This window comes from Osmerus eperlanus, chromosome 20 (assembly GCF_963692335.1).
Source record: "Osmerus eperlanus chromosome 20, fOsmEpe2.1, whole genome shotgun sequence".
Taxonomy (NCBI): Eukaryota; Metazoa; Chordata; class Actinopteri; order Osmeriformes; family Osmeridae; genus Osmerus; species Osmerus eperlanus.
The window spans coordinates 6,355,428-6,368,806 of record NC_085037.1 but is presented as its reverse complement, the minus strand read 5'-3'; the positions used below and the strand labels follow the sequence as shown (position 1 = coordinate 6,368,806).

Below are 13,379 nucleotides of genomic sequence, written 5' to 3'. Positions count from 1 at the left end.
CCTCCACCCTTTAGTCACAGACATAAAGATGAATGTTGCCTTATTGATTTTCTCACTGAAGCATAAACTGAACTGACTCTTGACACAATGCACACGGTTTTAAAGGGCATAGTTTGATACCTCAGGCAAGCTTACTACACCCGGCCTCATAAAAAGTCTGATGATGTTGACTGAATTAACTAATTAAACTAATTAAAAGAGTTTTATAAGGTGTCTCCTGGGTGGCTCAGATAAGGGGTTATCCCACAGTGCACTATATTATAATGCCACTAAGCCCAAGGAAATTGTTATATTTTGCAGCGCATTGTGTACAATATGTTGTGGGTTCGAGTCCCACACCCTCTGAAGGTTCCACTCCTGCATCGCTGTATAACTTATGGGTTGAGTGTTTGTACACTTTTGGATGAAAGTGTCTGCTAAATGAATATCTAGGCCGCCTGTACACGGTCCGAGACCACTGTTCTAAGCTGTGTCGTTGGCTAAATATAAGGTTCCAAGCTACAATATTAACAGCGTAGATCATTTCTAGTCAAAGCAGATCAACTGATTTAATACAATTTAGTATGTATACCAAAAAATGTATATCATAGGTCCTCCCTCTGTATAATACATACAACAACAAAGTATATTAAGGTATTTTATTATAATAATATTTGCGATCAGGCAAGTAGTACTGTTAACCCTTCCCAGTGGCCTACCCAAAACTTAACCTTTCAAATGTAACTAAATTGGGAGGCAAACCGTTGGTAAGCATTAGAAATTGGGAAAACCCCTTTAGGCTTATGTGTGGAACATTGTTCCTCTCCTACAGTATGCTGTATACAATAATATTATGTTGAAAGGCAAGTGTTAAATAGAGGACATATTTCCTAATGAGATTCCTGTCTGGAATTTACCCTTGATCTCAACCATCTTACTATTATGAATAAAACCACTGTGTGATAAAATCTACTTTGTTTTATGGAACTCCAATTGGATATGTGCATTATTGCATTGAGATAGTAAGTTAAGTCTTAAGATTTGAGTTAGCAGTTTGAGCAATGAACCATAATATAGTGATGAACACTGTAGGTCCACCTAATCAAAGTCTTACACTGATGCATTGTCTCAACATGAAGTTCATGAATATTTAGCATTTTGTCCTATATTTTGTTGTCTTACAGTAGCCTACTGCACAATATTGGCATTCATAGAAATATGGCCTATATTTGACCCCAAGGATGAAAACAAACTGAAAAGTAATCTATGCCTTCTTAAAGGCAGGGTAAGGAAGTTTTGCGAAGCTAACTATTTTAGCTTCTATTTGACACAAAATATACCACCCCCTCCCTTCAAAACCACTCCCACAAAACTACAGACTCGCATTGAGTGCAGGGCAGAGTGCGCGCAGGTAAGTAGGGTGGGTAGACAGAGAGGTAACGCCTGGGACACACATGGAAGCGCGGTGCAGCGCCTGCCTGGAAGCGCCGTGCAGCGCCACGATCGGCTACGACTGGCTCAAAGCTGTTCACACCAGGCACGGATTTCTCCGCACCGGTCACCAATCCTTTCAGCTACTCTGAGCTTTCCTTTACGCTGACATGGTACATAAACATGGCATTGGCTATATACCAGCATTGATCCTTATCTACGTTGTCCTTGTCAAATTGGTGCTGGGGGTCATACAAATCCCTGTGCTTTTCAACTTCGAGAATTAATTTGATGTCTTCCATCTCCTTGAATTTCTCGCTGATTTTAGAAATCGACTTGGGGGTTCTCTCTCGGTAGGCTATATCTGCACGCGTGTGTGTTGCGTGCAACACGTAACAACTAATTTCTCTCAAACAAACAAAACAACTACGGGCATGCTAGCTCAACAGATCAGTTTATTTTCATTCGTTTTCATCAGGGTAACCACCAAATAATTATAAAGTCTACAACTTTACAAATGTTCACTGTAGTCTACTATTAATGAAGTACAATCTTAATAACATGTTTTTTTATTCAAATATATCAACTAATATTGTGTATTTTATCATACTGCAGCCGATTTCGCAAACGTCTCACGATTGCTGCAGATGGCAGTCAATTGCGGCGCTTTGCAGCCAGTGTGGCCGGTCCCATTTAGTAACATGGGCGCCGAAAGAAAAAAGGCGGCGCTTCCAGGCGCTTCGAAGCAGATGTAACCAGTGTATCCCAGGCTAAGCCAGTCCAATCACTAGTCAGGGTACCCCTTAACCCTCGTGCTGCCTTCGGGTCACATGACCCAAAGGTTCATAACGAACCATCGTTGTGTTTACCCAATTTTACCCAATACAAAAACAAATACAAATAATTTTCTTTTAACCATTCCAATGTGGGGGGTCTGACACAGCCCGACAGTTAAAAGAAAATGCTTCACTTTGTTTTTGTATGAGGTAAATTTGTCGCAATACGACGGTGGGTCACAATGACTGATGGGTCAGAATGACCCGAAGATAACACAAGGGTTAATGATTGGTCTTGTTTATTACAGTATTGCAACGCCCACAGATGTCGGAATGAAATATTTCATATTACCGTCAAACCTTTATATATATTGGTTGCAATCAAGAAGTGAAGTTACTTTTGGCGAATATGACAAAAAGTGCTTCTCAAAAACATTGCCTACCCTGCCTTTAAAATGTTGCAGAATGTGGGATATCAGAACAGGCTAATCGTAAACTCTGTAAACGATCAGGCTCCACCTCGGAATCGAATGCACAGATTTGGAAATATAGTCTTCGTATCAAATGTCATGGAAATGTATTTAGTCAATAGCCTACGTCAAATAATGTCCAACAAAATATTATAAATTACATCACAGAACGAGACTGGTGTAATCATTGCATATATACAATCAATGTTCATTATCTATCCTCTTTGGTTTCGTGGCACACACGATTGTGGCTGCATGTGTTCTGTGGCTACGACTGCAACTACTGAGCTAAAAATAAGTCATGATACTGTACCGAACAGTTATTATTTCGAAAGAAAAAAAACATGAGTCATTTATGCAATCATCAGCTATCTAAAATGCAAACAGCCAAGCTTTAAAACAGGTTTCTTTCGCAGCAAGCTGGTAAAGTTTTTACGTTTGTAAATTATACAGCAACAAAAATATGTTTTCTAATACTCTGTTTACTTACAATATCAGATCAGTTGCAGTAGTGTTTCCACATTATCGCAAACATTGACTTCAATTTTCACAAGGCATCGTTGGGCAGGCAGGCATGCAGGAAGGCATTGACCTCAGATACCCCCACCAGAACGGCAGAATCTGATGGCGGAAAATTCTGATACATTAGACATTCAATCTACGGCAACACACGAGGGACAGTACATTTCTTGGCACTAATGGTTAAGATCGTACCGATTTTTGTTGTTGTTATCATGGCTTCAATTGGTTTCAATGTGTAGCCTACAACATTCCTCCAAAACCAGCAGCGGTATTTTAGCGTTTACAAGGTAACTTAGGCTAATTTCTCTCATTTTCACTATTGTTCAACGGACAGGTTTCAGGGAACATTCTCTCAATGCACATAATACTCCCGCTTCCGTTTCCATGGATGCACCGCTTATAATGTAAATACTTGACCAGACATGTCATGCATCCAGCCTGCCTTGCATGGCATTTGAGACTGTGTAGCCTATTATTTTTTGTTTCAGATGTGGTGTACCCTATTTCAAAAGGTGTACACGCATTCTAAATAACCTACATTTTCGAGCCTTTTGTAAATATTGACGTAGTAGAAAGCCTAAGCGCTTTGAAATATTTGGCTGACACTGACTACTGTAGCCTAAATCCATACAATGTGGATATTAGGTATGAAATAACAAATCAACCAGACAGCCTAATGTAGCCTACAAATCTGACGTCAAGTTTAAGCCATGAAATGACTCAAAAATATTGTGTCCACGTATGCTCGCGTTTTATTAATTCATTTCGACAAACAACACCAGTGAGAAAGTTGAGAAAGACAGTAGCAGTAGAATACTATTCCTCATTGACTGTAAATTGCTGTCAGTGTCGACTTGATACGTCGTCATGTTGGCGACTGCAAGTGTTCGTGAGTGCTTTTATCACACGTTTCAAATGAGAAAAGGCAACATACCACATAGGCCACGCAGTTTGTCCGCAAATATTATTTTCTCACACAATGCCAATGCATTCCGTCTTCAGTTGGATTCTCTCAGCTTGGTCCTCGGAGCACGGAGATTCTGGATGCAACGCGTGCACTGGCCTGAAATGACCCAACCAGCGGTAATGCGATCAAGTCTGAGAGCAAAAACTTCAACATGGATTCGAAAAAAAACACAGAACTGCAGCCCCTGTATTGATCGCTGTGGGGAATCAGAGAGCACTTGAAATAAAATGCGTAGGCCTATTTGTGAATTAGTTGGGACTGCCTATGTGACCAAGCATTGAGTTTAACCCATGAAAGCAGTAAGAGACGCCTAAGAAACGCATCCGCAGCCCCGCGGTGCGGGGGGGACCACAGAGATGTAAGGGCCTCACCCAAGAATTAGTTAAAAAAAAAAAAAAAAAAAAAAAAAAAAAACATGCTCAGTGTAATAAATAACTATAACAATGTTTTTTTTAATCCGATCCCTTGGTGATATTTCCCCGTTGATAAAAGTGATAATTTTAAGTTTATTCTGCACTTGTCTCTTATGCACCCCAGTTGAGCCTTTCACGTTTCTGCCGAGACCAATTAGGCCCCACAAGCTGATTGATTGATTTTACAGCTTCAATTTAAACGTAAAACGTTCGTTATTGTCTAGTTGTTGACGATTTAGCGATTCACCTTCCCTATGGTGACAAATCTGGAGACTTTGCAAGGTCATAACGAGTCCTCCTTAACAGGTGAGAGATCGGAACGGTCACTCGGAGAAGCCCCAAATCACATTCCTCTCACACCTTGACCACCTCACCCCTAACCCTATATCATGATATAGCCTATTCATCATGACCACTTTGACCATGTTCCTGGTATACAAAACTGGCTTACCTCTCCTGAACTCACAGGGTTTTCAACCAATCAACTTCTTCCTCCACCTCCTTCTCTCAGCCCAGGAGAGGAGTGATAAGGATTGCAAGCCTGTTCCATGTGCAGAGACTGAGAAACAAGATGTGTGCTTGGGTCAGTACTATTAAGCTAATGAATGGGATCCAACTGGACCAGGCAGAAGCCTAAAACTCAGGTGTCCCTAGTAAGGAGGAAGCTGGAGATGCACATGAAGATCAGATGCCTGGAGGTCAAACTGGGTCAACTTCCTGGTCGACCCATCACTAGCAACTTCTGCCACACAGCCAATCACATCTGCTGCTACCTCTTTGCCCCGCCCCCCTCTGTTCAGGCTGGCCCAAGAATATCTAGAAGGCCAGAGACCAGGGCTGCATTGGCATGGCTACCCCTCACTCGTATTTAGTTCCATCTCCTAATTTGACATCAGTCTAATCTTTGGATGTCTTGTGTAGTGTAATACCATGAGAGGCAGTTCCTCGGTATGTCCGGCCTTAGTAGTGCAAAGGTTGCCAAGGAGTACACAAAACAGGGTTTCAAAGGGAACAGAAATAGGGAAAATGATTTTGAAGTTAACCCAAGGGCTGCAGTCAGGCCAAAGACAAAAACTCTATTCTTGCGGGGGTGCACGATAATTTCCCATACGAGTAACATAGCCTACCTGTTTTCCTACTACTGATATTGCTGTACAATATGTTTTGCATACTTACCACCTGATCCACTATGAACTATTTTTACGGGCATAGCAGGTCATTTCAGTCTTGCAGGTCATGTGATCTTAGCTAAGTGCGCTGACAAAAATGACTCATTATGCATCACTGCCTCCCATCATTAAAGATTTATACGCTTGACATCAACTGAATGTCTCTGAAATTATGGTTTTCTGTGTCTTGGTGAGCTGCATAATCGACTCCTTTCAGGAATTTCATGAGAAATTATTGGTCACAGTTGATCAGGTTTTATGCAGATATAGACGGAGAAAAGAGGCCTCAGTCAATATAATGTTGGCTTGAGCAAGGATCAAGCATTTGGGGCACTTCTAATGATTAACTGCCTTCTTACCATTCAACCGTACAAACAAAATATTGAATGATTTCTGCTTGACACTCCTATGGGTTGAGTGTCATATTGAAGATTACGACCCCCATAACACATCAGCATGGAGACCCAACCACTTCAGTCTAAGAACAAAATGCACACATAAGGCAGTGAAAATGATGTCCGTAAACATCCTCTCAAACACATTGTTCTTCACAAGTGCACTAATGTCAATTATTGTCATGACAACAGCTACAGGTTACTGGGTTCTTTATGCATTGTTCAGGGCCTTGGTGGCCTGGACAGAAAGGTGTGGAAAGAAGAGGAAGTAATGAAGTCAGGGTTAAAGTTGCCTTTTCATATCTCCCAAATGTGGACGTCAGAACATCTCTGGTTTATGTACGTGGGAATTAATTTTGCTTCAATGTCAGCTAACCTAGTGATGATAAAATATGGGCAAAATGTCATTATTGTATATATTATGTTGTCTGGGTGGTGTTTTTCCAAAGGAATATTAGGAAGGATGGACCTAAATAGTAAGTGTAAATAAGATTAAACCGATTAATTTAGATGCTTGACAGCTTGTAAACTTGTTTGTTTTTTAATCGAGAAACAATTATTTAACAATTGTTTTCTAAAACATTCGTGAAGTGCATGGGAAGGTTTAGAGGTATCTCAGCCTACAATGTAATCTAGTTGCTGAACGCTGATGACAAGTAATAGCTTCATCATGAGCGGATATAATCTCCATCTAAACATTTAACACCGATAAAGACGACATTTGAAAAAAAAGAAGCCAAAGCATGAAACCACTATAGAAAGCTCACATACAGTGAAGAATCCCCAAACATCACCTATATATGAGTGCTTGCTTAATGTGAACTGACAAGTAAGAGTTTAAGTGTAAAGTTTTAAAAAAAGAAAAGAAAATCTGACCGGTATTAAGAGCTGCATACAGTACTTCTGCTGTGTATTCCCTGAAGACCTGTCTGGAAGAGCTTCTGACTTTTTGAGATTCTGCCAAAGTGCAGTGCTGCTGTGTAAAATACAAATACTTGTGTGTTGAGGGTGGATGACCTTGTGAACCCACCCTCTGTCTGATCCACACCTATAAATAAAGTATCGGTGTGCAGCCGAGTGCCCTCTTCCTCTGGCAACTGGGGCATTTGTTCTGGGAGCTGTCGGGTGCTATTAAAATCAACACAGGCTTCCAGACCACTTCACACTCACATGCATAGAACATGACGAGGTATTTCACAGTTCACCATAAAGGTGAAGGCAGGAGAAAATGGAGAGGAAAACTCTAAGGGAAGGACTCTGTAAATGTCCCCCCTTGCAGTTATTGTACTGTTCTAGGGTGAATGGACTTCAGGACATGCTGTCTCTGGAGTATATGGTGACTGGCAAGCTAATAGCGGAGGACTTGGTCCCTGTGGGTCCTTGGAGACGGCCGTTTCATACCCAGTAGCATACTGTATGAACCGTCTTTTTTTCTGTGCCTTTAAAGTATATGTCTTTACAGTACATTTTCAGGTGCCTGCTTTGAGCTCTCTGTCAAACATGTGCTGTACTACTTTTACATGATCTTTTTGTTTTCACTTTCTATTACCTGTGTTCAGGTGGCTTGTTCCAGGTGAAGGATCCAAAAGCTCTTCAGAACCAAAAGTCCTTCTGTTAAGCCTTAAAGCGACGGCAGTACAAACAGCACAATTAGACTGTCAGGGGTGATAGATTGCTATGTACATTTAGTTTACACTGCACTGTTTATTGTAGATGTACTGTACTTTCGATGTAATTTAAGATGGGTGTGTCAGAAATGCAGACACACCCAATCTTTATGGCTATGTGGTTAGTCTCAGGCAGTGGTGAGGCCCCAGGCCCAGCCCAGTGTAGTTCTGCTCATGTTCACCTTGAGTTGGAAAATGGAGCACAGGATGGGGTTTCCTTAAGCTTCCACTTTCCGCTGTGGTCTCCAGGAGGATCATCTCACAGCTGGTCGGAAAGTTTAAATGCAGGAAAGTATTGTTTTGTTTTTTCACAGTAACCATAAACCCGTCGCTTGCTCCCGCTTACTGGGTAATATTTGGCATGACAGTTGTGCATATTCAGGGTAAATGAAAATGTTTTCCATAATTGATCAAATGTTTTGTAATTATGAAACATTTCTGGCTCTAAAACAGTGTGGCAGCTCTTTGCTTCCACCTAGTGACCATATGGAGGAGCTGCATCTGATTCTTTCAAAAACCAATGGTGTCTGTATCACAATATCCTGATCAAAAAGCAATTCCTTACATATCAAGAAAAACTATCATAGCAAATAATGTTAATAAAGAGTTAAAAAATGTAGATGATACCAATTTATTTTGCACTGGAAAAATATTTAAAACTTTTTGATGCTACTGAAAGGAACTTGAAGATCCTCAAAACTGTATTTGATGTAAATGAATTGTTTCTAAATATTAAGAAAACTAAATGTATGTTTTTTGGAAATTGAAAATAAATATATGAGGATTTTGGATACTGACTTTTTTGAGTTTGGCTGAGCAGTTAGGGAATCGGGCTAGTAATCTGAAGGTTGACAGTTCGATTCCCGGCCGTGTCAAAATGACGTTGTGTCCTTGGGCAAGGCACTTCACCCTACTTGCCTCGGGGGAATGTCCCTGTACTTACTGTAAGTCGCTCTGGATAAGAGTGTCTGCTAAATGACTAAATGTAAATGTAATTAAAAGAAACATTTCAAAGTCGATTCTGTATAAATCTAGAGATATATTAAATTATGAGTTATATCATTTATTTCTCACTTATACTTCCTCACATGTCTTCCTGTGTGGAATTGTAGGGGTCAACCTTCATAAGTACTACAACTACTTCTACAAATAGTTTATTTAATTACAACTGTATTTAAAGAGATCTCCATTTTAGCCATTAAAATACAATTTACCCATGACCTACTTGAGTCATGAATGAGGGCTAATGCACAGAACTTGAGATAAGGACACAAACACAGGTTGTAGACACAAAGATGTTTTCCACATAACATAAGAAAATGTAAAGGTTTCCAGTTCATCTTTCTCCAAGTAATGAGGAGTTCTTCATTATGTTGCCTGTCTAGGTGATGTGCAACATTTAATCACTAGAGGGAGTTCTCGTCTGTCATTTTTCTCCAACACAGTCTTCCCTTAACATGTGATCTCCATGAAGATGATAAGGTAACTGTTTTACAGTGGACTGTTGGTATTGTTATCTGCTCAGTGTTATTATATCTCGAATGCACTCTGGTTGACCCCTTCCGTGGTTCCCCCCCAGCTGTGCTAGATGTGTGTGCAGCAAACTCAAATAGATGGAACTGTCTTCCGAAGCCTCTTGAACATCTACCACTGCCTGGCGATAGATAAGAAATCACACACTACAGGCTGAACATGAGTTGTCATCCATCTAGAGTGAGAGGTGAACAATATCATTTACCTAAAGTGTCAGGTTTGGGAAACAACCTCAACAGAGACTTTGTAGAACATACGTAAAACATTTCCAAAACAAAGAAGATGACATAGGAACATGTAGTTCTGTGAGATTATCTTCCCTGTCAGTGGTCTTATCTTTTTCTTTCTATAACTCTTGATCCTCAGTATCACAGTAAAAAGTTGTACTTGCAAGTTTCCGGAGAATCGACTGAAGCCTCTTTCTGTAGGATACTGTCAAGTGTAAATGTGAAAAAACCCAAATGATGATGTCCTCAGAATACTGTGGGTGTTAGAATTATAAGCACAGACCGAATCAAATTCAATTGTGGAGCTATTTCAGGTCACTGAAGCTTAGTTCTTAAGCATATCAATTGCTGGATGGAGCCCACAACACACATAACAATGAGAAACTAAATGTGATTCAGAGTGCACACAAATACAGCTTAGAGAAAAAGATCAACAAGATGCATGTGTGGCAAAGCTGTCCTTCATTGTACAATACACAACTCTGGCTGTTCAGCGACTTGCCCGAGCACAGCAAAAAGAAAGTTATCAGTGGCATCCTTCCAGTACAGTATCCGTTCACTAAGCCAGGGTGAGCCCGTTTATCCCCCTCACGAGGTCAATAATTACTCATCTCACGAGTGGAAGCTCCTCTGCTGCGGGCTGTTAGGTCCTGGCCTCTCACTAGCCAATCAATGCTATAGAATAAGAGCTCTCAGCGCACCATGACAAAGTGGCCATTGATCTGTGCTCAGGGTGTCTGAGGCTAGCGCATTAATAACATGAAGGACAGCTGGGACTACCTGATTACCAGATAAAAGTAGTGTTCCTAAGAAAGTCCATCAGGATGAGGAGGTAAGCCTTGGGTGTGTTGTTAGGGGTGTTTGTTTGTTCTGGATCTGGTTCTGGATCTCTGCCTGCATCTCTGCTTCTAATCTCTCTCTCTTTCTCTCTCTTTCTCTCGCTCTCTCTCTCTACCCCCTGTCTCTCTCACACAAAGCCTCTTTCTCGAACACACAAACACTCACACACACACACACACACACACACACACACACACACACACACACACACACACACACACACACACACACACACACACACACACACACACACACACACACACACAGACACATGTGCACCCAATTTCATCCCAGCTAGAATCGAATGTAATTTTATGAAGGCAACACAGAGGAAGCGAAACCTTCTTGAACTTCAGGTAAGGCAGCCTAGTCTGGATAAGGACTGAAACGGAAATAAATATATAGGTTTAAAAAGCATATAGAGGGGTAGAATCTCCCTGGGTGGCAAATCCCTACAGCATCGCTGTGTCTGCAGGAACTGGGCTTAGTGCAATAATCAAAAAGTGTGGGAGAGGAGTGTGCGGTGCCATCGATGCCCATCAAGCTGAAATATGAAAGACATTAGAGCTAGGCTGCTGACTTCACACTCTGAGGGGGGGAAATATGTGATCTTGTAAATATATGCTGTGGTAAGAAAAAAAGCCAGATGAAAAAACAGATGAGCTGACAATGACAAGTGTTTCAAACTCATATTTACAACATGTGAGGGGGAAAACCTCAAGGAGCAGACATCCATCAAAAACATTCCTGTCGAAGGCAGATCTTCTCCAGCAAATAGACCTTTTGTAATTATATTGGTGATTGGAATGGTGCAGCAAGCCAGGAGAGAACATCAATCCTCCTGACTTCTCCGAACGACACTGAAGTTGTCTTGGCCACTTTAAGTGTGAGTCAATAGATGGACAAATGACGACATTTCTGTCAAATGCTTCCCCATAATGGAGCCCTGGACTCACTACTGGCAAAGAAAATAAACCAACAGCACATGTTGCAGCTGAATGGCTCCACTGAGGACTCTATCAACATAACGATAGTTAAGTTGGACCTCCTGTCTGGGTGGTTCATGAGGAAGCAGTTCATGAGTTTGTCAGGTGAGGCTCTCAGACAGATCCCACAGAGAAATGTAATTTGATTGTTGGTGGCACTGCAATAATAGCTTGTCAGACCATAATGAACATGGACTGTAACCAAGGGAAACAGGCTTTTGGTTTCCAGGTGATCATTGTGTGTAAGTACAAATGTTAGAATGTTTCTCTGGTAAAGAAATACTGATTACCTTCAAGATGGTGGGGAAGTAGAGTAATGCATTTGAAGTAAGTAAGTATTTGGTTTGGTCTCTGCCCGGGTCATGACCAAGGATGTCTCCTGGCCAACACAATCTGCATAGGGAGAATCGGACTGATTGTGGCCTAGGTCGAGGGCGCCAACCCAGACCTACTCACACATTAACTTTCACCTACTACAGATATCACCACCCCCCCACCCCATCCAACGCCTTCGCCTGCTTGTTTCCCCAGGGTGGCTGGCGGGTATGTGTCCAGCGCCTACCATGGCTGCAGGTCCAGATGCTGCTTGTCTACCCCCCCCCCCCCCACTCCCCGTTGCAAGTCACGTGTTTTTGTAAATGTTGTTGTGCTTATGTGCTGAGGTTTTTGCCTGTTCCCACACTGTACTCCTCTAGGAGCATTGTCTGGGTGTTGCCTTTTTCTCTCCTCCCCTCTCCTCATGTTATGCTGTAACTTTCTAGTTGGCGCCGAAAATGGCTGCCTAGGTAGGCTCTCCTGCCAAAGTAAATTCCTTGTCTGTGCAAACTTTCATGGCGAATAAAAAACCCATTCTTTCTTCTTTCTTTCTTAAGTACAGCACAGTGCCCCCCAAATACTAAATGTACTGTATTAATATAGTTCTCTACATAACCTACAGAAAAACACATTGAAACACAAATAGAACTACCCTGCAACCCATAAACGCACAAAACAACAACCATAAAAAATACTAACATTTCGCCTTTCTTATTACAGCAGAATTTACTGGTTGGAAACAAAACCTTGGACAAGTCATATGCAAGCCTTTAATGAACCTCTGCTGTGTCTCCTGTGCTTCTTCTCCAAAGAGCACTGACAGAATACGTGGGTGTGGGAGACTAATTGAGTGTTGTATCATTGTGAATAAAAGCCACTCTAGTAATTGTCTGCTGGGCTGCAAATGGGAAAGATAAGGAGCTGTGAGTTGATATGGTGTCAGAAAGAGGAGTATTCTACCTCTACCCCTCTCCCTCCATCGCTCTCCCTTTTCAATGACTGCAGGGGGGAGGGGGGAGACAATATGTCCTGTCTGCGGGGGGGGAGGGAAGGGGGGAGACAATATGTCCAATACGAAGAAGAACGCACACTCAGCTCCTGATGCAGATAACAACATCATATTTTGCGACTGAATGTGGCAGCGTGGGGGCTTGGAGTACTGGGTAGACAATTGCTGGCAGTCAACAGTAATCCTTCCAAAGCATCATAGGATAATGCACTAAGGTCCTAGGGAGATGTGACTATTACATTAGCCAATGGAACCTGCCGAAGTCTTCCCTCAACATGCATTTTCACATTGTCGGTCCTTCAGCACTTGCTGGATCCCTGCTCTCATGCTCTTGTATTTCTGTTCTGCTTTTCCTGAACAATCCAACTCCCATCTAAAGTCACCAAGCTAGTAATGAAGAATACTGGGTAAAAAAGGGGAACATAATTGTAGACAACTGTAGTGTCAACTTTCTGTACAACAGGCTTGATCAATCCCTATCCAATTGTGTGTGGTGTCTTTTCTCAGGCACATTTATAAAGGTTGGGTTTTTTATGTTCACTGAGTCACTAATTATTTTGTTGATTGTGCATTATGAATCAAATAATCAATAAATTATAGTGTAACTTCAACCTGGTCTGTGTTTTGGAGGGCACGAGGATGTTTCCCAAAAGTAGCCGTACGCTTTCAAACAGACTGCA

General features: G+C 41.6%; 1 protein-coding gene across 6 annotated transcripts in view; it reads right to left on the bottom strand.

The window, feature by feature from the left end:
* The window catches only part of thrb (thyroid hormone receptor beta), a 44,538-nt gene extending 40,122 nt beyond the window's left edge, over positions 1 to 4,416 (bottom strand). For 4 of the 6 annotated variants that reach the window (XM_062445711.1, XM_062445708.1, XM_062445715.1 and 1 more), the window contains exon 1: positions 3,147 to 3,277. The gene's annotated coding sequence lies outside the window, so the exon portion shown is untranslated. Of the gene's footprint in view, positions 1 to 3,146; positions 3,278 to 4,112 lie in introns of those variants that run through there. The other 2 variants (XM_062445709.1, XM_062445712.1) reach the window with 1 other exon arrangement.
* Positions 4,417 to 13,379: the final 8,963 nt, after the last annotated feature.